The sequence below is a fragment of the Simochromis diagramma genome, unplaced genomic scaffold, assembly GCF_900408965.1.
Source record: "Simochromis diagramma unplaced genomic scaffold, fSimDia1.1 OVJJ01000321.1, whole genome shotgun sequence".
Classification (NCBI taxonomy): Eukaryota; Metazoa; Chordata; class Actinopteri; order Cichliformes; family Cichlidae; genus Simochromis; species Simochromis diagramma.
Window position 1 is genome coordinate 2,220,465 of NW_024386772.1, and position 27,435 is coordinate 2,247,899.

General features: G+C 42.9%; 1 protein-coding gene across 6 annotated transcripts in view; it reads right to left on the reverse strand.

Annotated features, from left to right (window-relative positions):
• LOC120738381 (RNA binding protein fox-1 homolog 3-like) overlaps nucleotides 1–25,674 on the reverse strand; it is a 419,925-nt gene extending 394,251 nt beyond the window's left edge. For all 6 annotated transcript variants that reach the window (XM_040039625.1, XM_040039671.1, XM_040039663.1 and 3 more), the window contains exon 1: nucleotides 24,333–25,674. The gene's annotated coding sequence lies outside the window, so the exon portion shown is untranslated. The remainder of the gene's footprint in view (nucleotides 1–24,332) is intronic.
• Nucleotides 25,675–27,435: the final 1,761 nt, after the last annotated feature.

The window sequence follows — 27,435 nt, forward strand, 5'->3', positions numbered from 1 at the left end:
TGCTATCTTGCTAATAAATTGCTCTCCAAAACAGTAAACACACTCAGTAGGACATTATGGTTTAAACTGGGATAACAATGCAAAGAATTAGTGTTATTTTAAAATATATGCAAAGAGTCTATTTAACTAAATGAACTGAATGAGCAATGAGAATCGTAAAGCCATCTGCCCTTGAGTGGTTAGGTTGGTTCTAAGTTCCTGTCTAAATAAGACTTGCTTAAATGCACGCCGCTCTTCTCTCTGTACAATAATCATGCCTTTAGTGGTGCAGAGTGTTGCAGTGCATTAAGATAAAAGCGCTAAAACAGTGTTTGTGCTGCATCCCAAATGGAGGCTGCTAAGTGAAGTAGCATGCTGTTATAGGAGTCGAGGGATGATGCTAGCACGAGTGCTTCTCTGAGTGGGAACACTTCACACTGCAGGGGTTTGCACTGATGCTACAGCATAAATTTGTCATATATCTTTTTCTCCCAGCTTATTTTTTTCCCCCCTCTAAATGTATGAGAAGATAATTTATCACATTTGCTCATTTAGTCCATATTTTTGGATCGCTACCACATTGCTATTCATGACATGGTTTTACATTTTGGGCTGCTGCTGATTTCATTTTTTTTTTTTTTTTTTTTTTCCCAGACAGATGACTTTGAAGGCTGTGAATCAAAGACTTTTTGGAAGGACTGATGGCACAAAGGAGCAGGGAAACTCATGATGAAGAAATTCACAGTCAGAAGGACTCGATGCGCTCTCGATACAAAAAAATAAAATAAATAAATGTATCAAAATAGGCTGCAATATAAAAGCCGCATCAGAGAACTTAAGGGGGTTGGAGCAGAAACTACTGTTCCCATAATCCAGTAAGTCACACCTTCAGCTGGAAAGAATGCTGAGAAAGACTATCAGCTTTACACTCTAATTCACCTTCCATAGACTCTTTTTCATACTGAGAAGCTTAAAATGGATTAAGCTCATAGGCTCTGAGATGAAAAATAAGAGAAAGGTGCATTTCACCAAATAGCCATCAATCTGCTTCATGTTAAATGACAGGGCTAATCACCTCGAGAGCTTGTTGTTCCCGGCGACGCTGAAAGATAAATACCGCGAGCTGAGGCCTGACGATGGTTGATGGAGAGAGACAAAGTCCAGCTTGTGTGCTTGTTGCAAAGTGAAACTGAAGACCTCCCCAGCGTTTAACATTGAACCTGCTGCAGATGCGTCACCCGGACAGAGGTCCTTAACGCACCGAGGAGCCGTTCAGAGTGGTCTTAAAACTCCAGGCGGGCCCCGCGACCACTCTTTGATGATTCTGAAAACATTCTTATAAAACTGTGGAGGATGAGGAAAATAAATTTGTTGTGATGTTTACGAGTCTGCACGGTTGAGGGCACTGGAGCATTGCATAATGTCATCCCACAAAAGCGGATGGGAAGGGGACCTTGGCCCTTACTCTTTCCCACAAATGCATACATGCACCGAGCCCGATAATGAGAATCCACCTCACCAAATCTTTCAATTCAAGGACTTGCTTAGATTGACTGTAATGCCTAAGTAATCAGCCTGTTCTGACCCACCTTGTCCTCGGCCAGGATTTATAGCACCCAATTACTGATCTCTATTACCCAGTGTGCCAAGGGGATGGAAATCAGACGAGTGGACAGACGGCCAACGCTGTCTGCTGGTCTGGGTGACCAGGTGATGAGAGAGTGGCCTCCATTCCTCTCTTAATACTGCACTGCATAGCCAGAAGAAAATTGCAATGTTCTCTCAAGTGTTGAAACTTTTCCATTGCTTTGGTTTGCTGTAATGAAAGTTATACGTGTGCCTGTGAAATCGCTACATACATTTTATGTTGTCTATCAACAGATTTGACTTTTACCGGCATATTTTGTACTTTAGGGGATTTGCAAAAAGAAAATATCAAGGTGAAAGAATTATTTCCAGTTTTTTAGTCTCTGCAGTTTTTTCACATAAATAATTCACTAACCTTAGAAGCCAAAGTCAAATAAAATCCATTCTTTAAATTCAGCAAACCAACATCCTTGTAAGTTATGTGAAGGGCTTTTTTTCATTTGTTTCACTAACTCTGTGTTAGGCTGTTTCTCTCCCACCAAACTTCTTCATTTTTTAAAAATTACCAAACTGACCTTAACCTTAACACGCTGAGGCTCACAAGAGTTTCAGCTGTTTGCTGGAAGACATAGCTACTGTTTTTTGCAGGAGAGATAGAGGAAATTATGTTTTTGCTGTGTTTTTTAATTCATGCCCAGAATTAGGATGGCTTTTTCTTTCTAATTGATTGGATTGAGATGCCAATGAAGCCACGTGTATCGCACGTGTTTAGTAAAAGTATTAGGGGGAAAGTATAACTTTATTTTAGGGCAAATACACTAAAAAAGAACAAGAACTAGAGCTGATAAAAGCTGCAGTTGTAGCAATTTTACCCCAGTCATTTAGCATTTATTTGGTGCCATACTGTCAACTCAAAATAACTGCCTTAAGAGCCAGTGCTGATGCATTTGGGTAAGCAAGGCAAGCAGTGCTTGCCCAGTTCAATCTAAAAATGGATGTCAATTGAAACCTGCAGAAGTGAAAATGATCTCCATCTTCTTTCATCTCACACATTGCTCTGTCATTATCGCCTGTTTGACCGACCTTTTGAATTGCTGCCACCTTGAGGCCAGACTAATTTCTGTAAACAAGCTCGACCCTGCTGGAGTTCGATTCCATCAGGATCTGTATGCTGCCACTTTGATGCGGGTGTCTATGGTCTGGAGGTTGTCAAGCTAAGAGGTTGGTCGCTGTGTATTCATGTTTTGTATAAATCTGTGGTCTTTTATGAGAAACTGATGGGAGACTAATGTGCTACACAAGCTGCCCCTGGCTCTGCTTTCACTGCTATAAGATCAGTTATGATCTGTGCATTGCAAGGAAACAGAAGTGACATTAATAAGGCAACGAGCCCTGTGCGAATTATCATCTTATCAGTTTTCTCTTACTGGTGGCCAACAAGGAGTTAGAGGCTTGTGTGAGCACTTTTTAATAACTCCTTTAGCACATTAGCAAGGAAAGCCTTGATGAAGGAGGGCGGAACTCAGGCCATATCGGATTTGATAAAAAAACGTAAGTTTAAAAGATTAATATCAGACACTAATGTCTCTGATATTCGTTTTTTTGAGAGTTGATTGACTGAATGTATTAAGTTAACCAGCTGTTTTGCTAATAGACTGGTTTGTATATTCATACTTTTAATTCACTTGTAGATATCGAAAGTTTACCATCTCCCATGTGCTTTATTTTATTATTATATTTGAATATACTTGCATAGGTGTGGGTCAGTGTCTTAACAGGACAGTCCCAAATACAACAACACAATTTTATCAGACGGCTAACACTTTTCTGTATTTTTAATTGTGGTGGTTACAATAATAGAGTCTAGGTGCAGTAAGGTGTTTTCATAGTGTGTTATTGCTACATTCAACACAGGAATGTCTGTAAAAAAATCCCTCAGCACTCATCACTGTCAGTTAATAGTAAACATTTGATGATACCTATAGAAGTAATAATATTTTATCATTCTGCAACCAGGAATGTGTGCAGAAAGATGAAAACGTCAAGGAAAAGCTGCAGAATGCTGTCAGCATATATGAAAGCATGAAAGACAGGCAGCACAAAATCATGAAAAGGTGTTTTAATCTGGTCCAATTTGCCCTGTTAAAGTATTAAAGAAACCTTACCAAATCCTTTCAGGGGCAATAGCTTTTAACTTATTTCATCAGCGTGGAGTCATCCTTGTCTATACAACAACGAGAACATCAAAAGGAATATCAACAGATTTTGTGGAACTTCATGCTGATTTTCACATTTTTATACTCACGGTGTTTTTTGTGGGGATTCAATATGTCGCTACAAGAAAAGGAAAAGGAATCCCCCCTATTCCCTATACCTAAAAAAATGTAAGATGAGATATTCGGGTGCAAAACAAGCATATTTGTGCAGCACAGCTGTAAAATAATACACGAAAAAGGCAGCGTATGCTTCTCATCGATTAGTCCTCAGCTGAAATATGTGAAGCAACCACAACCACTCGCATTAATGTGTATAACTGCAGATCTCCCGCTGTTCCCCCGTTTTTATTCCGAGAGAGAGAGAGGCATTGTTGATCCTTTTTTGACATGCCTGTGTACTTGTTTATCGAGCACAATGAAAGTGGCAAATAGCTGCCTCGCTGACAACATGTGAAAAATGAACTCTGACACTCGCAATGAGAAAGAGACTCACAGACAGAAACGGCTGCAACAACAGCAGCCTTGGTTTGTTACGTTGTCTCATAAATTTTCTCTGGGGATAAAGTTTTAGGCTGCATAACAAGTTTGATTAAACGCAGGATGGTTGGAAGCGTGGCCTCGCGGTGAGAAGGCCCCGAGTCTGTGATGCCAGCCTCTGCATCCTGGTAAAGATTCCTCTAATACCGTTCTAACCTAAATTCCCATTTTTATGACATTGTAACATCAAAGGAATACAAATAAATTGGATCGTATGACATACACTCAGCTTTTAAAATATTTAAGTTCAGTTCATGGTTCGTTCACTGACAGCCTTTGAGTCCAATTGCAAAGATCTCGAATTAATGGAGAAAAAAAAGAACATTTGGGGTATGAAAGGCTCGCGTGACGTATTTGTCAGTTACTTTGAAGAGAGTGGCAGCTCGGAGATAATTTGAGAGGCACAGTAGTGCGAGCTTTAGATAAAGTTAAAAAATATTATTCATCCTTTGAAAATATCCTGCACATACAACGAGTCTGAGGAACTTCAGACTTTTGAACACAAAGTCTTCATCATAAAACTGTCATTCAATTAATGCAGACAATTGCCAAGGAAAACATTTTCTCAGCTTTTTCATATTTCCCATTCATTTTTAGACGAGTCAAAATATATATTTTGTTCAAAGCAATATTTTCCTCTATGTGAAACAGCGAGTCATGGCCGTGTCACACTGGTTAATTTTGAAGTGGCTTACCTTTATAATTCCATGCCTTCAACAGGGCGTACCCGAAGCAGTCATTTTTAATTTACAAAATAGGTTTGAAGGAGCAGTGGCTGTGTTTCTGGTCTGAAATGTGAAAATGCTATATTTTGACAAGTGCATTACATAATGTGCTTTTGGAGATCTCCAGTTAACTGGTAAAATAAAGCTCAGTCATCCTCTATGAGAAATAGTTTGTGAAATTACCGGGATTTTTACACTGATTGCTTCCAAAGTCAAAATTTTAGATGAATACAATCAGACTAAACCAATTAAACATGAACATTTGCACTGTGTTCATGAATTTATTGAACAAGTGCAGGCTGGAAAAAAGTTACTTGGAGTCAGTTGTTTCACTTGAGGACATGAGATTCCAGCTTTGGGTTGTAGAGTATCCTCTTCCTGATAAAGTGTGGATTTCTCATGAAAGGTTTTCCAACAAAAAAAAAAAAAAAGCTTCAACAGTTTTCTGAAGACCATCAGCTCACAATCAGACAAACTATCTACATCCGTCTATCTACTCAGAGTCACATGTGTGCGAGAATCTACTCCAGCTCCAGTAGGTTAATAGGCAGGATACACAGTCTTAAAGAGGACCAACGCAGATAGACAGACAATCACAATCACTCACACCTACACCCAGTTTTTAAATCACCAGTTGACCAAAAGTGCATGTCTTTGGACTGTGGGAGGACCTGGCTTTATCTACAAAGAGGGAAAATTCAGAACTGTTGATACTCTACCTAGGAGTGGGTGTTCTGCAAAGATTGCAACATACAGTCCTGAAAGGGTAATAACAACACACCTACAGAAATCTAAAACTGGGAAAAAGAATCTATGGTGAGGTTTACACCACGAGACAAAGACTCAATAAAAATGAAGTTAAAGGAAGAAAATCATGAAGAAAACCATCACAAGTCTCATGTTTGCAAAAAGACCACCTAGTCGTTCCATAACAACCAGATACAAACATGCACAGGCTTGTTTGGAAGGGGAAAAAAGACACTGCACACCAACACTAAAACCTCTTCCCAGACGTGGGTTGGAGGGATCATCATCGTGCTGCTTTGATGTCTCAGGCATTAAATGCGTTGAGAGAACAATGAATTCAAAATTGCATGAAGAAAGCCGTGCAGTAATCCATGACTTGAAGCATAGGAGGAGCTGGGGAATTTAGCAAGACAATGATCCAAAACACAGAAGGAAACGAATAAGAGACAAAGTTCTGGTTCAGTAGTGGTCGAGCCAAGAGTCCTGATCTGAACCCAACTGAGAGCCTGTGGTAGGACCTACAGAGGGCTGTTCATTCATTTAAGACATCTAAAAAAAAATACAGATCAACTATAACAGCTGTGTAGATGAAATGTGTAAAAATTCTGTGCTAAATTCACGAGATCTGCTTTTTCAGGCTGCACTGTGAGTGATTACTCGCGGTGATTCCAAAGGGTTGACAAACTTTATTTTTTCTGCTAACAGTAGATAACAGTGCGCATCAGGTTACATAAATAAACTCAGAAGAAATACATCAGCTCTAGTGCTCATAAAAGTTCGAATAAAGTCACCGAAACAGATGAAAGCACCTCTTTTGAGTTCGAGGTATACTCAAAGTAGTTAGATGTTACGTGACCTAGACGCGAACTCGCTAACATCTCACATCCTTGAAGCTGAATCTAGTACGCTCTCTCTCCTTCTACCCACCTTCTGCTTTCATGCAGTACATATAAGCTTTGTCATTGACTTCTACAGGCTGTGTAAAACTTTTTCCCCTTTTATTTTCAGTTCTAAAGACATGCGTTATCAGTGTGGTTTTGATACGAAGCACGATAGGAAATACAATATGAACTGTAATGTTGCAGTTTACCTAATTCTAAAGTTAAAATAAAATTAATGCGGCTTAAAAATCGGGGCTATTTTGCTTTTCAGCCTCGGGGTATATTTGGACTTAGTCAATATGAAGACAGAAAAACAATGAAGACGTACAAACTGCCCGAGGCAATCTTACTGAAATTCTTAATTTCAGCTGCCGTCTGTTTCCTGTGATATAATGTGATGTTCACACAAAAGCAAGAGTATGTAACATAACAGTAAGGTCCATATGTTAGTGACAGGAAACAACTGTAGCTTTATCTCCATTGACTGGCTGCTCAGGAATCTTCCCTGCCAGATGCTGTGGTCGGTGAAAAAAGTCTTGCTTGGAGGGCTAAACTCGTAAAACCCTTTTTGTAATTCCTTTTATAAACTCGGCACTAAGTTAATGCAGCTTTCTGTGCTTCATTGGTTCCGTCAACAACAACAAAATTCTATACCGAGTCCCGAGGTAAGGTTAATGTTCTGCGACGAGGACGGTACCGGCCGAGGTGGAATAAAGCACAAGACTGAGGACGAGTGACACGACACATGTGCCGTTTTAATAAAGGCAGAAGTCAACGCCATTGTCGCTGCTGTCATGCCCGCTGCACCGAGCAAACGCTACAAGCGACCCCAAAGCAGAATGCCAAGCCAAGCCTGAACACACACATTCAAACTAATTTTACATTACACATCTGAACACACACACACTATCAAACCAACGAGACGGTGCATCAACACTCTCCTGTTCTCTTTATATCAATCTGAAGTCTGCTGATGACTCTTGACGCACCCACTGGGGTAACGGCACCGAAATGACTTCTTCCACTGATTGCATCCAAGACAGTTTCACATAAACATGCTCGATAGTCAAGTGTGGATTATTTTATTTCTAGAAAGAAATACAAATAAAAAACAATGACGAAACCTACAACAGACGCTTTGATTACGCTGATGTACCGTTTCTTGAAGAAAATACTTTTTTATTTAATGTTACAAGCAGAAACGGACAAGATCCCTAAAATTATCTGTTCATTATCCGTTCAAATACAGTTTATATACAGCACTGTGCAAAAGTTTTAGGCAGGTGTGGAAAAATGCTGTAAACAAAGAAAGCTTTCAAAAATATAAAAGGTTGTTTATTGGCACCAAATGTTTTCTGCAGCAGGACAACGACCCCTAAGTCATTAAGAACTATCTTCAGCATAAAGAAGAACAAGTAGTACTGAAAGTGATGGTACGGCCCCCACAGAGCCCTGATCTCAACATCATCGAGTGTGTCAGGATTACATGACATCCACAGAAGATCTGTGGTTAGTTCTCCAAGATGTCTGGAACAAGCTACCAGCAGAGTTCCTTCAAAAACTGTGTGCAAGTGTACCTAGAAGAAGGCAAAGGGTGGTCACAGCAAACATTTCTCTTTTGTTCATTCGCTGCATTTTGTTGATTGATGAAAATAAAAGATGAACACTCCCATTTCTGGAAGCATTCTTTGTTTACAGCATTTTCTCACCTGCCTAAAACCGTTGCACACTTCTGTATGTTTAGTTGCCTAAACAATCACCCCCATAGTGCTTCATTTGTACGGTGGACTTCACGCACCATTCGTTGTCTCAGTGCTTAGCTGCTACACCAGACACGACACCATGAAGTTACAGAATGCCTACTGAAACATTTAAACTTGTTTTCTTGACAGATTTTGCGCTTCTAATGAACTAACGCTTGCGGCTCACGGAGAAATTTAAGCACCGCGCAGCATCGAATTAATTAAACGAAACCCCGGTCTTTTAATTACCTTAAACAGATAGCTTTGTTGCCTAAACCTAATTCCATTTCCCAGTGTCAAAGTCCTGCACTTTGGCCCCATATCTAAGAGAAAAAATTAGAAATACATCTTAAGGGGCTGGAACCAAAAGAGGTGCAGAGCATGCATGTTACATTACTGGTAAATAACCTCTTTACATAAGATACCAAAAAACTGCACTTCACTGTTGAACTAAATTATATCCAAATCCGTTTTAATGGGGTAGGAACCCCCCGCAGTCAGCATGTCTAGACACCGTCAGGATTAAAAGAGTAACAAACACGCTCGGTGTTGGAATTTATGTTTTGGTAACAGCAATCCGAAAACAGCATTCCACTTCCAGCCGGACCATGAAGGGAAAAACATTGATGCTAATAATTGAAGCCCATTAGATGTTCTTATAGTGTGTAGTTTGAAAGGAAGCCAACACACCACCAGCTCCTTTTAACAAGCCTTTTTGATAAGGTAGAAGCATCTGTGTTTATGCAGTGTGAGAAATATTATGAATAATTGGGGAGTTGACGGGCTGAATTCCTCCAGCATTAATCGAGCCTCTGAAATCTCTGATATTAGCTTCACATGAATCATTGTTAATTCCCATGAATCCATTACTGTTCCATGTGCAACTAAAAATAGAGTCCTGATAAATCAATGGGGACACTCGAGAGTGAGGACGGGGGGTTGGTGCTGCTTACTTCTGAAGCTTCTCTTTTCAGTACAGCATAATGCCCTTGGCTCTCATCAATGATTATTCTCCATAATTCCCTCATAGATTTCTGTGTTACAACCAACGGTCGCGGCGGTGGGGGGAGGCAACAGACCTTGAACAGAACGTTTTCAGCCCAATCCCTCCCTAAATGCATTCCCCACATTTCGGCTTCGTCAAGGCCATTTGATAGTGCACGAAACATTTTTTCCTCTTTTTTTTACAAGCCCTATCCTTGACTTGAATATTTCTGTAATGACAGCAACCCATTTCTTGTTTATGCCAACAATGACAGGAGGTTTTCGCCAATTTTCCTCCATCTATCTTGAGAGGAAGCCTAATCCATTTGAAATAGCGTGGCGATCTTCTGCACTGATTGCATTTGTCACAGCTCAGCAAGTGCGCTACCTTGTGTGGAGAGTGTGCCCCCCGGACCTGCCCTCTTCTCTTCTGCACTGAAAGCCAACGCAGGCAATGGGCATCGCATGGCCTCACTCATGCACCGGGCGCAAGGGCAGACAGGTTCATCTGCACACAATCACAACGGACGGCCGCATCCCATTCCAATTGCATTTCCGCTCACGGGGGAAAGATCCCGTGGTGCATATTACTGTGGCTGAGACAAATTTAGCTGAAATGGAAAGGGAGATGGAAAAAGCTCACCTCTTACACTAATCTGGGCAAACGACACAGCGCGGGCTTCCTACAACAACACCACCGACACCACATGAAAAATGGCTTTTAGATGGCAGAGCTGGCCCGTCTATGACAGAAGGCAGTGAATTAATTAAGATAATAAATTGCACGTGTCATATTTGTCATCTTTTCAATCTTCACCTAATGAGGAAAAACGCGCGCACAAGAGTGTTCCTCAGTAAAAAGTTGTCTCGGATAAATGCGGACACCTTAAAAGGGAAATACTCAACATTAGAAACTGAGCGATACTCAATGCTGACTGATATTTAATATATGTCATGTATACATTCATGCGTTCCGCTCCTGTGTGGGCACAAACAGACAGACATGAATGCAAATGAGGCTGAGAAGAAGGAATGAGAGCGCGAGACGGAGCGGGACACTCAGAAGTCTGCATATCTGATAGCAAAGCGGCCTGATTAGAATTTTGTCATGCCACAGTTTACAAATTAAAATGAATTAGATCTTCCATGCCCTGACCTCCATTAAAAACACTTCATTGTTGATGAGCCATGATAGCATCTGCTATTGATTGGATAAGCATCAGTATGGCCAATCCCGTCCCTTCGCGAGGAGGTCATCCAAAGCAATTTAGGCATATTGAGAGATTGATCAGGGCTCCGGAGCTGCCACTTGGGCCCACTCAAAGCATAAAAAGTCTAAGGTGTAGCGCAGCCACTCCCTGCTACTCTGCGCACGGAGAGTCTCAAATCTAAATGCTAATGGTTTCTTTTAGAGCCTGGCTGCCCTTTAACCACTACAGTCAGACGTGAAGGATGGCTCTCAGTGTTTCGACAGCTCAGTCTTGTTTTGACCCCTCCCCGGCCTCCTCTCTCCCCCCAAACACTTCCAATAGCAAGAACCCATTCTCTGGAATCAGCACTGAAAAGGAGGAAAATAACTGTGCAACAGTAATACAACAGGCTCTGTTTGAAGCATTACCAGCCTACCTGGTAGCAGCCTGATTCTGCCTCAGCCATAGTGGACTGTGGCAGAAAATGACCCTTAACACAGCTACTGTTGTGTGTGTGTGATTAAAAAAATATTCAGACTACCTTTTGGCATTTTGTGTTAATATTAAACTGAACTGCTAAAAAATGCTGAAAATACAAATGTCATACAAAACTTTATTTAGAAAAAAGGCTGAAAAGAACAGAGCCATTAATTATTAACCACAAACTGTAGGAAGTTTCAACTTTACACTGATTATTTTCTTTGTCTCCAGAACGCCGAGTCTTCTGATTACATAGGATGAAGGTTAAGATTAGAGCTGGGGTCATCGCCGACGATGACTTAGACCAGCGGTCCCCAACCTTTTTTGCATCACGACCAGTTTGTCCAACAATATTTCACAGACTGACCAAAAAAAGAAGATTTATTCATGACACACGGGAAAAGACCCAAGGAAACCGAGTTAAAAATGATAAAAAGGATTAAAAAAAATAACGCTAAAAACTGATAAAAACCCTGAAAACCATCAATTTCACACCCGAGCCTCAACTCACGGACCTGTGGCCCGGGGGCCGCTGACTTAGACCTCGGGTGGTTAAGAGAAGTGAACGTCACCTAATCTGAAAATCACGTGCTGTTTGTTGCATTCACTAGCTTTTTTTCCTCTTCATTTTAACCCAGACATGCTAACCGTGACTTTACAACCATAAGAAACTCCAAATGACACTGACAACTTCATATTTACTGAAATCCAGTAGGAGTGGTTTCGTAAATTGCATTTCAGGGCAGTCACATCCCCGGCAGCTGGAAAAGTTGCATCGACAGCCGATGAATGTTCATTGCATGTCGCAGGAAATTCAGAGCAATGAAAACGAAATGCACAAACGTCGGCAACTGCAGAGATCGGTTTGCATTTACGATCTCGCTTTCTCCTTTAACCTCTATTAGAACTGGTCCTCCTAACTATGCAGTAACTAATGGAATTGCATTAAAGCTTGGTGTGCTGGAGTATCATCCTGTACATATGTCTGCTGTGGCTGAATTCACAACAATGTGGGATTCACCATGGTAACAGAAATCAGAAGGCAAAGGTCATGCAAAGCGTTGGTAGTGGTGTCGCTTGGCAAGGGCGGGGCGGGGGCGGAAAAACCTCCACATGGGCCTTTTTCCATATACTGAGCACGCTCATCATCTCCTGTCCTCCAGCAGTTCCCTGCAAGGTTAGCAAGAGTCAATAAGACTTCCGCAAAGGTTAAGGAGACCTATAAGAAAGATATCAGGCAAACCGTGACCTCTCTGGATCCAGAAGAAGCACAAATAGAGTGGCATAACTGTCTTCGTTCATTTTCCATCCGAAAGTGAATCAAAGAAACGCGCTTCGTTTTTTTTTTTGGTACAATTGCTTCATGAATTCACTATGAGCCATCTATACACTTTGACACAGAGCACTTTATGAATACAAAACCTGAAAAATGGGTCATCATCTGGCACTTTTTCTTCCAAGAACAATTTTTATTTGTAGATCCACATTTGAGGAACTCTAGATTTCTTTTCAGATTGTACAATTTCCCTTATCATCATCCCCGGTTTTATTGGTTACTCTATCAGGTAAAGGAAGACAGTTCTGTCTTCAGAACTCCCACTGATTCATTTTTAATTTACTAAGAGTGGAAGAGCAGTAGCAGCGTACCTTAAATTCGCAGTGTTTTATGTATGGCAATCACAATAATGGGGAACGATGAGGAGATGGGAACAATAAATAGTTTGTCTGCTATAGAAACCACTCCCGCGGGGTACTTAAAGCAGCAGCAGGCAGAAAGTGGGAAAGAGAAAAAAGGCAAATGTCTGTGTTATAAGCTGCTCTCTCTATATATGCACACAATTCATATATTCTAAAAAGCCACGGTCCTCTATTAAACCACTGCATCTTTATACTGCTGTATGCAACTCATCTAATCTCTAATCTGGAAAAAACTGGGACAAGAAAAACTCAGATCACAGACCCAAGAGGAGGACCACCTGAATGTTTGTGTGTATGGTACAAGTACCTCTGGTTTTGCTTTCAATGCTGAGAATAAGACAAGAACTGAATCAGGTTTGAGGCTGAACTTGCAAAATGTCTTCTGGACTAGAAAGACGTGCTCAAATAATGATATTCGACTGTGAGTTAGCCGTCAGCATGAAGGTTGTTGAGTTGAATCCACTGGCTGGCTGTATGAACCCTTCATGGGTTCTCTCCAGGTACATTTCCTCCCTAACAAGCCTAACAGACATGCATGATAGGTTAATTAACTGTGGGTGTAAATGTAAAGTAAAAGTTGTTCCTTTTGAAACATGTTGGTTTCAGTACTAAGGCGCTTTCACGTTAAAAGCTACATTCTCGTTTCTGGTTTGTGTTGCACTTGTTTCACAGAACGAGTGAAACCTGGAGTGAACCCGGACACACACAGAAAGGCCCCGGACAATTCTTGGTGGTTAGCAAGAATGCTAACCACCATGTGACCATGCTGCCCAGTAAATATTTCCACGGTTAAGAAAAAAAAAAAAAATCACAACAGATGTTGTCAAGCAACCCTTGAAAAAGGAGATCATCATTGCAAAGATCTGCAATCAAGAGATGCCTTCATGAATGGAGATGCAGAGGTTTACAACTTCCTGCTGTTGTTTACACCAGAAACATCAAAAAGAGTCACAGCGCACAATCATAGCAAAGAAATCTGGCAGATGAAATAAAGATGATCTTGAATCAGAATAATGAAGGTAGGTAAAAATCATGGAGGAGGGAAACGGCTCACAATCTGAAGCATGCCACATTATCTGTCCAACATGGTGGAGGTAGTGTTATGGCATGGACACGTATGGACATGTACGGCTGCCAGTGGAACCAGGTCACTAGTTTTTACTGATCATGTGACAGCGGGCAGAACCCTTTCAGCCAGGACGTTTTTCGCCCTGCAAAAGGCAAAAGCAAATCAAGAGTTTCAAAGCAAATAAACAGAATATTTTACAATGACCAAGTCAGTCACTGGATTTCAAACCAATGCAGCATGCTTTACAGTTATTAATAGAAAACTGAATACAGAAAGACCCACAAACGAGCAGCAACTGAAGGTGATGTCAGAGCAACTCAAGCAAGGAAACTGCAATCGGTCAGTCAGACACTATGAAGGACTTTCATCAAAGTATTAAAAACAACCCATATATTTAAAATCATGTTAGTCTGTCCAGTTAATTTTGAGCCTGGAGACGGTGCACAAGAATAATTCCTAAACAATAAACACAACATTTCTGTAAAGGCCCTGAATTAAAGCTGAAAGTCTTCACTTTGATTGTCTGATTGAAAATCCACCGTGGCTTCGGACAGAGACAAAAACGTCCAGCGTATTATGGACCTAAGTGTACATGTGTATGTTTGGTCAGACACCAGCTCCGACTGGCTCGTGTTTTCCTTTCAGTTACGGGAACTGTGGCTTCATTATTGCCTCTCTGTCCTACGGGCTGCTGTTTCCTCAAGTGAGCATAAGAGGCTTAAGGGTAGAGGCGCATTTTCAGTTAGGGAATAAAAGTTCTGTCTATTAAATCTGATTAGCACACTAGTGGTGCCCAACTGTGTTGGATCGTGGCTCATCTTGGCTGATCAATGCCTTCACTCGAACAACCATCGGGTACAAAAAGGTTTGTACACAGCTCACGTTGTGCCCAGTTTCTTTGAAAGTGAAAATGTCAATATATCGAAAATATAACGTGCAAAACTGGCTTCAGGAACTTCAGATGTCAGCTGTGCGAAGCAAAGCTTCTCTCAGTAACAACCTCTTACAGGTTTCTCACAGATTACACGTGTACTTCAGCTGCTGGGACGCTGGATGTAATCCAGGGAAACTTCTTGAGTAGAAAAGCCTTTTGGTCTTCGTATCTCTGTGATGGAATTATGTGTACCAAAATTAGAGTGCAAATTTGAATCAAACCTCTAAGCGAGATCTGTGGGTTCTTGGCAGTGAAGGGGGAACACAACAGGATTCTCGCACATATGCCACGCACATCCGTGAGAAGCTCAGCAGGCTGCCAACACCAAAGTGTTCATCACTCTCTTCCCACTCCTTTTCATAGCACAGAGCAGATAAAACCCCACAGTACCGGAATGAGCCCGACCAATCGGTATCGAGCATCAAAAAGTAAATGTTCAAGGAGAATGAAATGCCCCCATTGATTGGCCGCAGCGCCGGTTCCAATCGATACCTGAGAGATAAGCAGCCGCCAGCCGCTGACATTGGTGATGTATAACTCCCGTGGCTGAACGGCAACTGATGACTTTTTGCCGTCTTGGTCAACGCTCACCGGAGCAGCTCAGGCCGGGAGGCCAAAGGCAGACCCGGAGCGGCCGGCCGCCATCTAGATCGAGCTCCCGTTCGTCAAAATGGCCCCGAGCCATCAGCCGTGAAACCGAACTAGACTTAATCCATGCTAGTCAACCCCTACAATACGACCCCTTCTCTTTTGATTTGGAGAAATCCCACTAGTAAATCAGCTGGGGTTCAATCTTTGGAAGGTAAGAGTAAAGCGTAACACAGCAACAAGGATAAATTACCTGCAAAGGAACCAGTGTTATCGCTCTGTTTGTTTTTCAAAAGACAATAATGAAATAAATAAATGAAAAAATGGTTTGGAGAAAATGAAATGATGGCGTGGCGGTGTTTTGTGAAATTGTGCTGTCAAACGTTTCTCCTTTCTAATTTCCTGGAGCGCAGATGATGGAGCATGTGTGCTGACAGCTGAATCAGATAAAAAAAAAAAAATGGGGAGAAAGACTTCTCTTTTTCCACCTCACGAGCGTTTCTATGTCACATTTATAAATATAATAACAATTAGTCTGGGGCAAATGACAATTGACAGATACCGCGGACTTGTGTGCGCTGTAATTTTTTCCAATGTGGCCATTTGTTTAAGTGTCAGACTGACAGGCGCGGTTGGAAATATGAAATACGGAGACTGACGCAGCAAAGGGAGAAACCGTATCTATTCTGTTTATTTACCAGCACGGTGTTATTTAAATGGGGCTCATTTATATTTTATGAAAGCAGGTGGAAGCTCTCAGAGGTATTAAAATTAAAATTACGGTATAAGCCCAAAATGTGCTCGCTCATTCATGATACAGTAACTTTTAATACGGCCGCCGCCGCCGCCTTTCTAAACGTACAAAGGTCTTGGAGCAGCCGGTCCTGCGTGCATGCGCGTGCACATTTGATGGGACCGTCCCAGCACAACTGTCACTTCGCTCCCCTGTTACAGGTGCTCCACACAGGGGAGCTGGCAGCTCTGACGGACGCCTCCTCCTAGGGATTTATGGGAAATGACAGCTCCCGCAAAATAAAACTGAAGCGGTCGGGGAAGGGAAGACAACGGAAGTTCCAAACCGTGAGTGCACAGGGCTGACACTAGCTGAAATTTATTTCCTCCGCTCTGCCTGGCAGTTTGGTTGGAAATGTGCTATTCATACTTTTAGGCCCGCAGACAGAGCGAGAGCGAGCGAGCGAGAGGGGGCCCCACCCTTAATCTACTTCCTCTGTTTGGGGTAATGGTCTACGAGGTCTTTCTGCCGGGGAAAATCACATTTCTTACATGGCTGCCTCTTGATGAATTATTTCACATTTCACTTACTTACCTTTTCAAAAGTTAATCTACATCAATAATGTTAAAGGAAAATTTCACAGCTACAAATGAACTGCTCCCCTTATTTAAACTCAAAAGGTGTGGACCGTTTGGCTGCTTAAAAAGTCCATTTCAAACTTCATCATTTAACCGTTTGCCAGCATATCTGAATGCACACGGGCCAGCCCGGCGTTCTGATTTTCTACATATTTAAATATGGACCATCTTTAATTGAGCAGAAACTGCTGTGGAGAACAGTGCTGAACTAATACTGAGGCTGAAATATCATTACGCTGATGGAAGCCGGGCTTCTGTGGCTTTTATTGGCAGCTAGCGAGCTAAATGTGTGGTTCGATTCAGAGGCGGCCATAGCTGCAGAGGCACAGTAATCGACTTTGGGACAAAATGGTGTGGAAAATGACGTGTAGGCTTTCGCCTAAAGGCAAGCCGATGCAGGCAGAAATCTATCACTCAGGTGCACACCGGCATTGGCATTTTCACAAATGTGATTTAGTCGACGATACCGTAGAGCTGATGTGCTGGACCAGTGCTTTCGGTGAAAGGATCGGCTGCTTGAGCTGCAGAAAATGTCCGCGCGTTTGATTCGGTTTGAACCCTGCCGTGTTCAGATAAAACAATGTTTTACATATGAATCCCTGCAGCGTATCGGAGCATATTTAGGTCAAACTACCCTGAACCTTGCGAGCATTAGACCGAATTTTAAATCTCTAACCTCATTCGAGTCATTTCTTTGCCAAGCCTGTTGAAAATCAGCCCTTTGTTTTTGAGATCAACACGAGATTCACTGCTGTTCCACACTACTGTGCTGTGAGTATTTTTGGCTCAGTGCTGCCAAAGTTTGGACACAGCCATTTATAATTCTCTCACAAGGCAAGCAGCTCGCTTCTTTTTTCCCAAACACACTCCATGGGATACAGACCGGTCCACGCTGTCGTGTGGTTTGCTCGCAGAATCGCATTATTTCCAAGCAGCAGCAGCTTTAGCGAGCACCAAAGCCAAAGGGGCCTTGACCAGTAAACCGAGCGTTAATCGTCACAATAAGACACAATTAAACAACGATTATGTAAAAGACCTTTTTGCTTTGGGAGTGTCTCAACTATTACATCAGCGTCTAAACCTCAGATTCAGAGTGTCTCTCTCCCAGTAGCATGCCTGGAGGCGCAACAGTCACACCCACACATGCACGCACACACATATACACTCGCCGAAGCACAGTGCAGATCAAGTGTGCCTGGAGAGCTCTATAGAGAAGCCAGTTTTACTCATTAGACTGCATGTGCACCGCTCTCCAAAAAAACCCTCACTCTAATCACTGTCACCAGACCTCGGCTGAAAAACAGATAATTAATGTTGGGCCCTGCCTCAATCGGCTTCCACGCTAAGCAGCTCTGTGTACATATGTGTGCGCATGTGTGTGGGTGTCTGCATGTTTGTCTATTTGGAGTCTGTCGATGTAGGAGGCCCCCCGGGGACCGCGGATGCTCAAGCCATCCACAACAACGATTTCTCTCAGGCTTGCATTAGCTCTCAGAAGAACAATTGCACACCAGATAATGCACGAATTTACAGAAGAAGAAAAACCCCTTCCACTGCGCAGCCAGAGCCGTTCGCCGCCCGTGTTTCACGCCGTCTCCGTCTTCGACGATTCTGTAACGTCTCGCCCTTTTTTTGCCCTTTTAGCTCCCCTTCGCCCATTTATTACATGGAATGGACTTCTTAATTGTATGCTTTGCAGAGCAGATTTATTTATGTTCTTTTTCCCTTCCTAAAGGCAATTATTAATATCATAAATATTTGATGATACTTTGCGTGACCCTGCAGAGAATGACAGAGAGAGGTACTGAAGGTTAATGCTGGGGGTGCAGACTGATTAAATGGCGACCGAATGGCAAAAGCCCATGCAGAGCTGCTATAAACTTTCTAATGAAATGGACTAAATAAACACTGTTTGCAGCACAATTTAGCTACGGGACTTTAATAAGGTAATTTACAAAAACACATTTTTTTCCTCTCTTGCCCCCAGTGATATCTACACATAAAAATACTTTTGGTTTTACTCGCTCGGGTTTTGAGATATCCGTCTTTGAAATTGCTGCCTCAAACCAGAAACGGTGAAGGAGAATCGAATTTCAGGTGTTGTGCTCGCAGCATTCAAAAATCACATTTAACAAAAACCCAAGACTCAACAGCAATAAGTCTCTCTGGAAGAACCAAGTTTGGATAATCAAGAGACCTCTGATAGTCTTTAGGTTCACCAACTAATTTGTGCATTCACAGAAAATTAATTAGAATCTCTTTTACCTAAGTAAGGCGGCAAACATCCACCTGTTTCGTATTTAAATGTACATGTTTTTTGAAACTTGGCATAATTACTAGCCTCTACTAGGTCAAAGAAGACTTTTAAAAAAGAAAAAATCACTCCTAAAACGAATGTACATATTTTTTATCTCTGAACCAGGGTTAGGTTTAGTGATGCACGCAAACCGTTTTATTGGTTGATGGTTCCTGGCTCTACCTAGACTGAATGTCAAAACATCATTGGGTTGCGTGACTGGGTGAATGAGGCTTACTGTAAGAAAGTGCTATAAAAGTATAGTCCATTTAACTTAAATATAATAGAACTAAAGAGAACTACACGACCAAAACTACTTAAATAATCAGCAATGATGAATCTTTCTAAAAATTATGACCTGGTTATTCAAAAAAGATTGGTTACTCAATCCTTTCTGTGGATGGTTTCATGTAGGAACTTCTGCCAGCCGAAAGCAGCTAGCTAAGGTTACAGCTGAGCTCAGGAGGGAGCCATTCATGTTTGCATCCTGTCACAAGCAAGACTTACAGCTAGAGGCACGCTTGCTCTAGGATGTGATAAGTTCATGCAGGTAACTCAGAAAGGTAACATTTTTTTTCTTCTTGAGTTACCAGATCAGGATTTGTGGACAGCTTTGAAGCCAGTCTAGTCTGTAAGCCTGACGTCATTAGCCGTTTCCAGGCCCAAACTCCGTCTCCTTCAGGTCCTAAAGTCAAACGAACACTGCGGCATCACTGAGAGTTACAAACTGTCTAAATTCCTTCATCTGTAATAAAATGATCAGCGTTCTGCTCTACCAGGTGTAACAGTGAAGTTTAACATCCAGACATCCACGAAAACAGAATTTATGAAGTTTAACGGAGTCTGAAGTTAGCAGGGAGTTAGCTCGCTAGTTTCCACCTAAACATGATATAGCATGTTCTGACAGAGAGATTTCTGAAAAATTCAAACGTACAGCTCTGCTATCACGTCCAACATACAGACAGGAAAATAAACTGCAGTGACGTTTGTAGGGTTACTGAAGTTGGACTAGCTGGTATATAATGATGTGCTACGTGGTGGCTAGCTACACAGCTATGTTAGCATAACATAAACACAGAGAAGCTGGAGGATGAACGCCAACTTTTTTCCACTCGATAAAAGTTAACTTGAGGGTTCCTGATGGTTAGGGACAAATGCAATCGCATGGCAGGATGCTGTAAACGGACCAAACTTCAGTCAGGAGAACAACTGAGATAATCCATCCACAATATGAGGTTAGTCATTAATATACTGCTGCATGGGCTGTAGTTACATCCTAAGGTTTTAAAAACTGAGCTTTAAAATGAACAGTGGTAATAAAAACCGAGAGGGGCTGACAGTGATCACTGACTGATTTGGGGGGCTTGTTCAGATTAAATAGAACAAGATACAAAACATGTTAAAAACACAACAACCTTAATAAACACAGAGTAGTTTGGACCGGAAAGCAGGGTTTATATGTCATTACATAAAAACCGGATATCCCCAAACCTGGGCAACTCTCAATTTAGATGGATAAATAACACGATTGGCCAGAGGAAAAACACATAAATGATGTTACTCCATGCTTTTTCTATTATTTATTAATGTGACTAACTCCCAGAGGTTTGAAACCCATTTCCAGAGGTCCTCCTGTCGCCAAGAACCCCTTACAAATAAGGTTTTCTAATATGCCGCCAGTTTAGCTGCCTCGGTCTGAACTTCTGTGAGGACTGGCTCAAGCATTTCTCTGTCATCACCAGCTCCTTCACTGCCTACAGTAAGCACAACCAAGCAACAGCAGGAAGGTTTGCTGCAGGAGCAAGAGCAGTGATACCAAGCTCATTGTTTCTATTGGAGTAGCATACACAATATGCTTGCTTTAACCTCCTGAGACCTGAGCTGTTGTTTGGGATCCATTTTTAATTCCTTATAGCTATTCTGGGCTATTTGAACAGGAAGAATTTACATCCCAACACCATACTGTCACCATTGTGTAACAAAGTTTAAACACTTTACTGAGGTCAAGAAAAGCCAGAATGTAATGCCTCCACACGAGGACATCATTTTATATTTATGTGTTTTGTTTTTTACATGAAGTATTTTGGGGACCACTTGGCTATAGTCCGTGGATTCCTGGAACTTCCTTTATGACACTCAGTTGCTGTAAGTTGGCTATTTAAGGTTCTACATGTAATTATTAAGCAGTGCAAACAAAATTCGACTTTATTGATCTCGGCTGGAGGCAGATACTGTAAAATCCAGATAAAACAACTGTATACAGGAGGGGAAAATGCATTTTGATGCCCAAGCCGCTTTCATAGCTTAGAAACTGTTAAACGTTTTATTGCAGGTATGCTCGTGTTTCTTTAAAAACCTTGTGACTTCAGCGGCACTTTGCCCTGCCATTACAATCTTTCTCACAAAGGTTTTTAAAACCAAGCTATCCTTGCCAGGCTCACTCCTCAAATCAATTCTGCTTTTTTGGCTTTTCATGAAGAGATACAAAAAAAAAAAAAAATCTCTTCAATATTTGCCACACATGTCCTTCATCGCTGAATTGTGGTATTCAGGAGGTTCTGAATAGGCACTGTACTCCATTGTCTAAGAGTGCCAGCGAAAGCCAACAGCCGCACAACGCACCAATTACAGCGTCAACTCTCACGAGCAGCGCCGCATGCGTGTCGAGACTGGAAAACATACGATGGGCTTGCAATTGTAATCAGAACTGTTTAAATAGTAACAAGTGTGCAAATTAGTCGTTCTGTTGCTCATTATTCAAGACGTGCAATCACTAGTTCCCAACATCCCAAAGTCTGGGAGAGATTTGAAACAACCAAAACACACAAACATGCAAACAAATGAAATAACAGGAGCTCAAACCCTCGATTCAGTCGATATAATTTAATCAGCAAAATGTGTGATTAAAATATTTAATGAGCTCCAGCATATGACATTTATTGACTTACCAAATGTCTCTTTCTTTATACATTCAGACATGGCTGAACACCTACACAAAATGATTTCAAGCTGACATATATAATTTGACCTTGTCAGAAGCTGATCTCCTTCCCCCCACATTTCCTCGTGCGTGCTGTGTAATTGAGCCTTCAGGGAGAGTGGAAACCCTATCGGCCCTCGCTTTGTACGGATCTGTATGGATGATCAGGACTGGTTACCAACTATCAAATCAATAAGTGCAGATACACAAGCAGATAGTGATGAATATGGGTTGACGGCAATTTATCTCGCCTTCACGAGCGGTTTATTAACTGCGGAGATCACAGACTTACATTAACAGAACCTCTGGGGTAAATTCTTAGCAGTGAAAGATATATGTAATTAAATATGTTTCCTAGCATAAAAGGCTATTAACTTCCCTTCGATATATTTCTCCACAATGAAACATACAATATAGGAAAAGATACATTTAAATTGGTCAGTGACCAACTCAGAAGCAGACAGGCGTTCTGCATTTAAATTGCATAAATTTCCTATGAAAGCCACTGGCAAATCCAAAATGAAAGTTCCATTAATTCACAGAGTTTAAATTACTTTTTTGTGATGTAGCTTTTGTAGTCTTTCTTTGCTGCAAATGTCATAGCTTTGATGATGGTTATAGGTGGTCGGTTTTATTTTTAGGCCATGAAATCAGGAATTAATCTGAGGCAAAACCGGAGGAGGAGAGGCCTGTCTTGTTTATCTTGATTTGTGTGTCTTTGTGCATTAAGCCACACGGGTTCAGTAAATTCGCCAAGGCCAGACGGAGGCGGACGTCAGTCTCAGGCTGATCGTTCACTTTTGCTGACACATCAGCGACCAGAGGCTCGTCGGGTCTCGAGAGCTGCCGATGTCTCGCTGCACGCTTCTAACAATCGGAATCAATCCCACCTTCAGACTCAGTGACTTGGAAAATGCAGAAAAAACAGCACCTATAGCAGCTAAACCAGAAAAGCCCGAGAATTATAAAACAGCAGCAGAGTGAAGTCCAAACAACTAAAACGTGGGGTAATATAAATTCAATTTTAAGCATAAATGGGTGCTGTGGTGCATGTGATCCACGTTAAACCACATCATAAAAATGCAAATGCTTTCATTCTCACTCCAGGAGTTTACAGTCCAGCAACAAATCTAATATATTGTGGGATGTTTAACATATAGATCTTTTCATTTCCCACATTCGAAGCAAGCGAGGCACCGCACAATATCCTGGGCTTCACAAATGTAATATAACCCGGATTGCAATGGGCCAGTGTGATGCAGCTGTGGCATTAGGGCCAATGGGAGCTCTTTAAATGAGAGAGTGGCTGTAAACACCACGTCTACTTTCTCCTCTCGCCGGCATTACTAGGGAAGCTGATGACAAGTGCCGAGCAGCCCTCTAGTGCCTTTAATACAGCGAGAGCATTCTCCAGGGGAAATGCAATCTGTGTCCTCTGTACAGATCCACTGTCTGCACTTCCCCACATGTGAGCTGCTATCATATTATACTCCCCGCTCTCGAAATGGGAGAAGGAAATAGGAAATCGGCTCGGCCAGAGATGAACCAGGAACATAATCAAAAAATAGTGTGGCGCAAACGGCGCAGATCAGCCCGGCACGCAGACCTCCCCTGGCTGAGCGCTAAACAATAAGCAGCGGGGACTGCTCGGGATTCTTACGCCGCTGAGAAGAAAGTACGCCCCTTTTTTCACCCCTCGGGCATCTATTGGCTTATAGCAGCTTATATATTTAAGATGGGAGACGGGAACAGGGATACTTCCCTCATGTGGCGATCCCGCACGCTTTTATTGCCAATAAAAACAGCAGAAGTGCACAGACAAAAGAATCTGTGTGTGAAACATGATTTAGCTGACCTTGCTCATTACTGGGGTCCTTTTAGTTTTGCTTCCCCCCCCCCCTCACATCTGAGCTGAACAAAAAGACATAAAAATGCAGGGTTGACTTTTTGGGAAAAGTATGCAAAATCTCAAAGTATGAATGACACTTTTGTTGGATTGTTTTTGTTTGAGCTGTGCAAAGACAGGACAAAGCCTAATCTAAACAGCCGACATCAAGAAACACACTGCACGCCTTACGAAAGGAAAAAAAAGGAAAACACAATCTGCACTTTTTTCTTTTTTCGCCTGCCTGCCTGAAAAAGACAAAGACACTTGAGCTGTGCATGGATGGCGAGTATGCTGTTGGATCAGTGTGTGGAGTAAAGTCTCAGTGTGGGTACGAAGTAAATGTGCCAAACACGTGTGTGTGTGTGCATTTGTGCGTGAGAGACAAAGTGTGTGTGACAGCGTTAAGCCTGAGTGAGAAGTGAAAGGACTGCTGTACTCACAGTTGTGCTCTTGTTTCCCTGTGGTCTGTCGGCGTGTCAGAGTTTCATCCTTTCAGCATCTCTCCCTGGGCTGGGCTTCCTCTTCCTCTTCTGACCAAAAGGTGTGAGGTGGTGGTGGAGGAGGAGGAGGAGGAGGGGATGCACGGATTGAGCACAGAGGAATGAGAGAGAGAGAGGAAGAAGACGAGGAGGAGGGAGTGCGAGTGAGCGAGTCAGAGAAAGAGAGAGAGCACGCTTTGGATGAAGGGAGGGCGAGAGGCAGCTTGCGATTGGCCTGTCAGTCCGGGAGAGGGTGCATGGGTCTCAGTGGTGTCAGGGCGGCGAGCTGCCTGCACCCCAGTCGCTCTGCCGACGTCTCCGATTTAAACACCTCGAGAGGCGGTTGTATGGTTCCTGCGGCACACAACACACAAGCTCGCTGGCTGGCTCACGACTCACACACTCTGCATCCACATCAGAGAGAGGGAGGGAGAGAGGAAGGAGGAGGGAGGGTTGATAGAGTGAGGCAGACAAATTCAGAGGGCCGATGACAGCTTCAAGCTGAAGCTTCTCCTTGGCTCCTCATCAATGACAGGTACTGAGGAACAAGAGACAGAGGGAGGCTCCCCCCCTCCCATTCACGCAGTTCTACACACGCACACACGTATTCATGTACACACACACAAATCACTCCTCCATATCCAACCACCGTCACCCTCCCTCCCCATCTCAATTACCATAGCCGCGACAGATGTATTGGGCTTGTCAGCTCTCAAGCATGGCTGTGGAGGAGATGTGGGCTAACTTATCTCATCTAATTTAACCAAGCTGTAATCAGACAGCACTATGGAGCTCATTTATGGTCCGACTGTTTTGGAGGTGGTGGGGTGGGAAAGCAGCAGTAGATGTGGGAAGCTCGGGGCATGGAGACAGACGCAGACAAACTGCAATTAGCTCAGCCTAGGTCAGAGAGCTGCATCCGTGAGGTTCAGACCGAAGTCGTTTGTACTGGGAGCCGAACTTGGAAAATGAAAAGAAAAAAACATTGTTAAAGTCCAGAAAAAAAAAATGCAGAAAAACAGAAAACAAAAAATTGCAAACTAGTTACAGTGAGTTAACTGTGACACATGATGCTGTCGATGTAATTTGGGTAATTTTAGCGAGCCAACACCCTGAAAGATTTCAAAAATGCCGTTCTGTCTGAACAAGAGGCACTGGTAAGGATATTAAGCCTGACGTTTCTGCAGTGGACGCCCAGCTCTGCAGCTTAATGTCAAGCGCCGGAATTTTTTTTTTTCTTCTTCTCCTCATTAACCGTCGTGCCCGGTCAACAGCAGACCGACTCCAATCGGCTCCACACAGAGTCCCATGAATCCCATCTCCGTCCTCTTCACTCCACCAAATTCAATTAAAAAGAGAAATTGGCAATTAGATCACTGTTATGATCCTGTAACAATGATCTAATCTGTAATTCATTGGCTGGTGTTCCCCTGGGGTGGGGTGGGGGAGGTTGGGTTGATGTAGTGGCTCCTTGGCATTCACCTCGGCTCGGGCGGCGCACGAGGCCGCGGGTGGAGCGGTGGGACCGAAGGCCTCGACGGTGCCACCGCCGGGGCCTCGGCTTGCCCGCGGCAAGAACACGACCTGTGACGTGCGCTCGTTTGTTTTGTTCTCGTAGGCGTGCAGGTTGCAGGTGTAATGTATGCAAACACGCGTGGGGACTCGCACAGATTTACAGCTGATGTGCAAAAGGCAGAAATGTGCACAAACGTGGGCTCCTCACGGGAGGAGCCGTAATTGAATTAAGTCAATTCCATTTGGCTAATGAAGGGGAGGCGAGTAGCTTGCCCTTTCGGATGCTTCAGGCTAACAATCACATTGAGACACGGGGGGATGTGGCTGGAGCAGGGTGGGGTCACAACATGTAGACTGGAACCAGTGTCTTGTCGCCACCTTTGTAACTGGAGTCGTGCTACTGGAGCCCCACCGCACGTGGACTGTCTGGAGCCCTCAGCATCACTCCTCTGACCCAACCGGGCAGTCGTGTTTGTGTCGTCGTCATTTAAAAAGCCCTGTTTCCTGGCAACATTTAACACATTACAGGCTGTTTTATCCTATCATCCATCTCGTGGCGCTTATATTTAGTCTAAGGATAAATGCAGTGTCCTTTATGACAGACACGCACACCTACACAGACACAGAGCCAGTGGCAACAGGAAAGCAAACTGACTATCATATATAGGAGTGTGTGGGCTTGCGGCACACACGCTAACGCGCACACACAGACGCACAAACACGCGCAGGAACAGTGTGATTGCTCTGCTTCGCTCGTTTAGCACTTCTAAGGCAGAGATCCCCAGAGGCCACCCATCACATCCAGTTACTGTGGCACACAGACACGACAGAGCCCCACCTGCCTGCTCTCACCTCAATCTGTAGGAGGCAGGAGGCTCTGGCACCATGTCGCTCCCTTTCTCACTTACTCACACACACACACACACCAAAGATCAAAGATGTGGTCACAGAGGCACCCACACAGATATCTCGTATCAAAGATCAAGAGGACTTCCCGATCTGCAGACTTTAACAGACTTGCCATCACACACGTTAGCTCGCTACAAAACCTCTCCTCATCTTAAATCACAAAGCTGCACGCTTAAAATGCATGTGGTAACCCGCCGCGGCGTCGCCATACTTCACACGGGACGTGGGAAGAAGCCTAAGAATCGTCAGGTAGTCACCCCGCGAGAGCAGAGAGGATATTGTCATTTTCAACATAGCACCAATTTTAACAAATTTAATGTCATTACCCAGAATGAGTGGAATGTGTTGGCTGCAGAGCGCCAGTGAGAATAACAGATGGAATAAATGGGAATTGCTACCTTTTTTTTTTTTTTTAAGAAGAAGAAGACTAATGAGACAGAGCTGCTTTCACTGTTGAGTCATGCTGATGGCATCAGGTGCTGAGATAAAGATGTAATAGCCTGCTCAGGGGTGCTTCCCTAACACGTGCAAAAACAGAAGTGGGAAGCAGATAGCTGGTGTGGGACTATGTTGTTCGGGGTGAAAGCGGGGATATGAGAGGGTATACGAGATGGAGGTCTGGCCGGTGATTAGTTAGTTC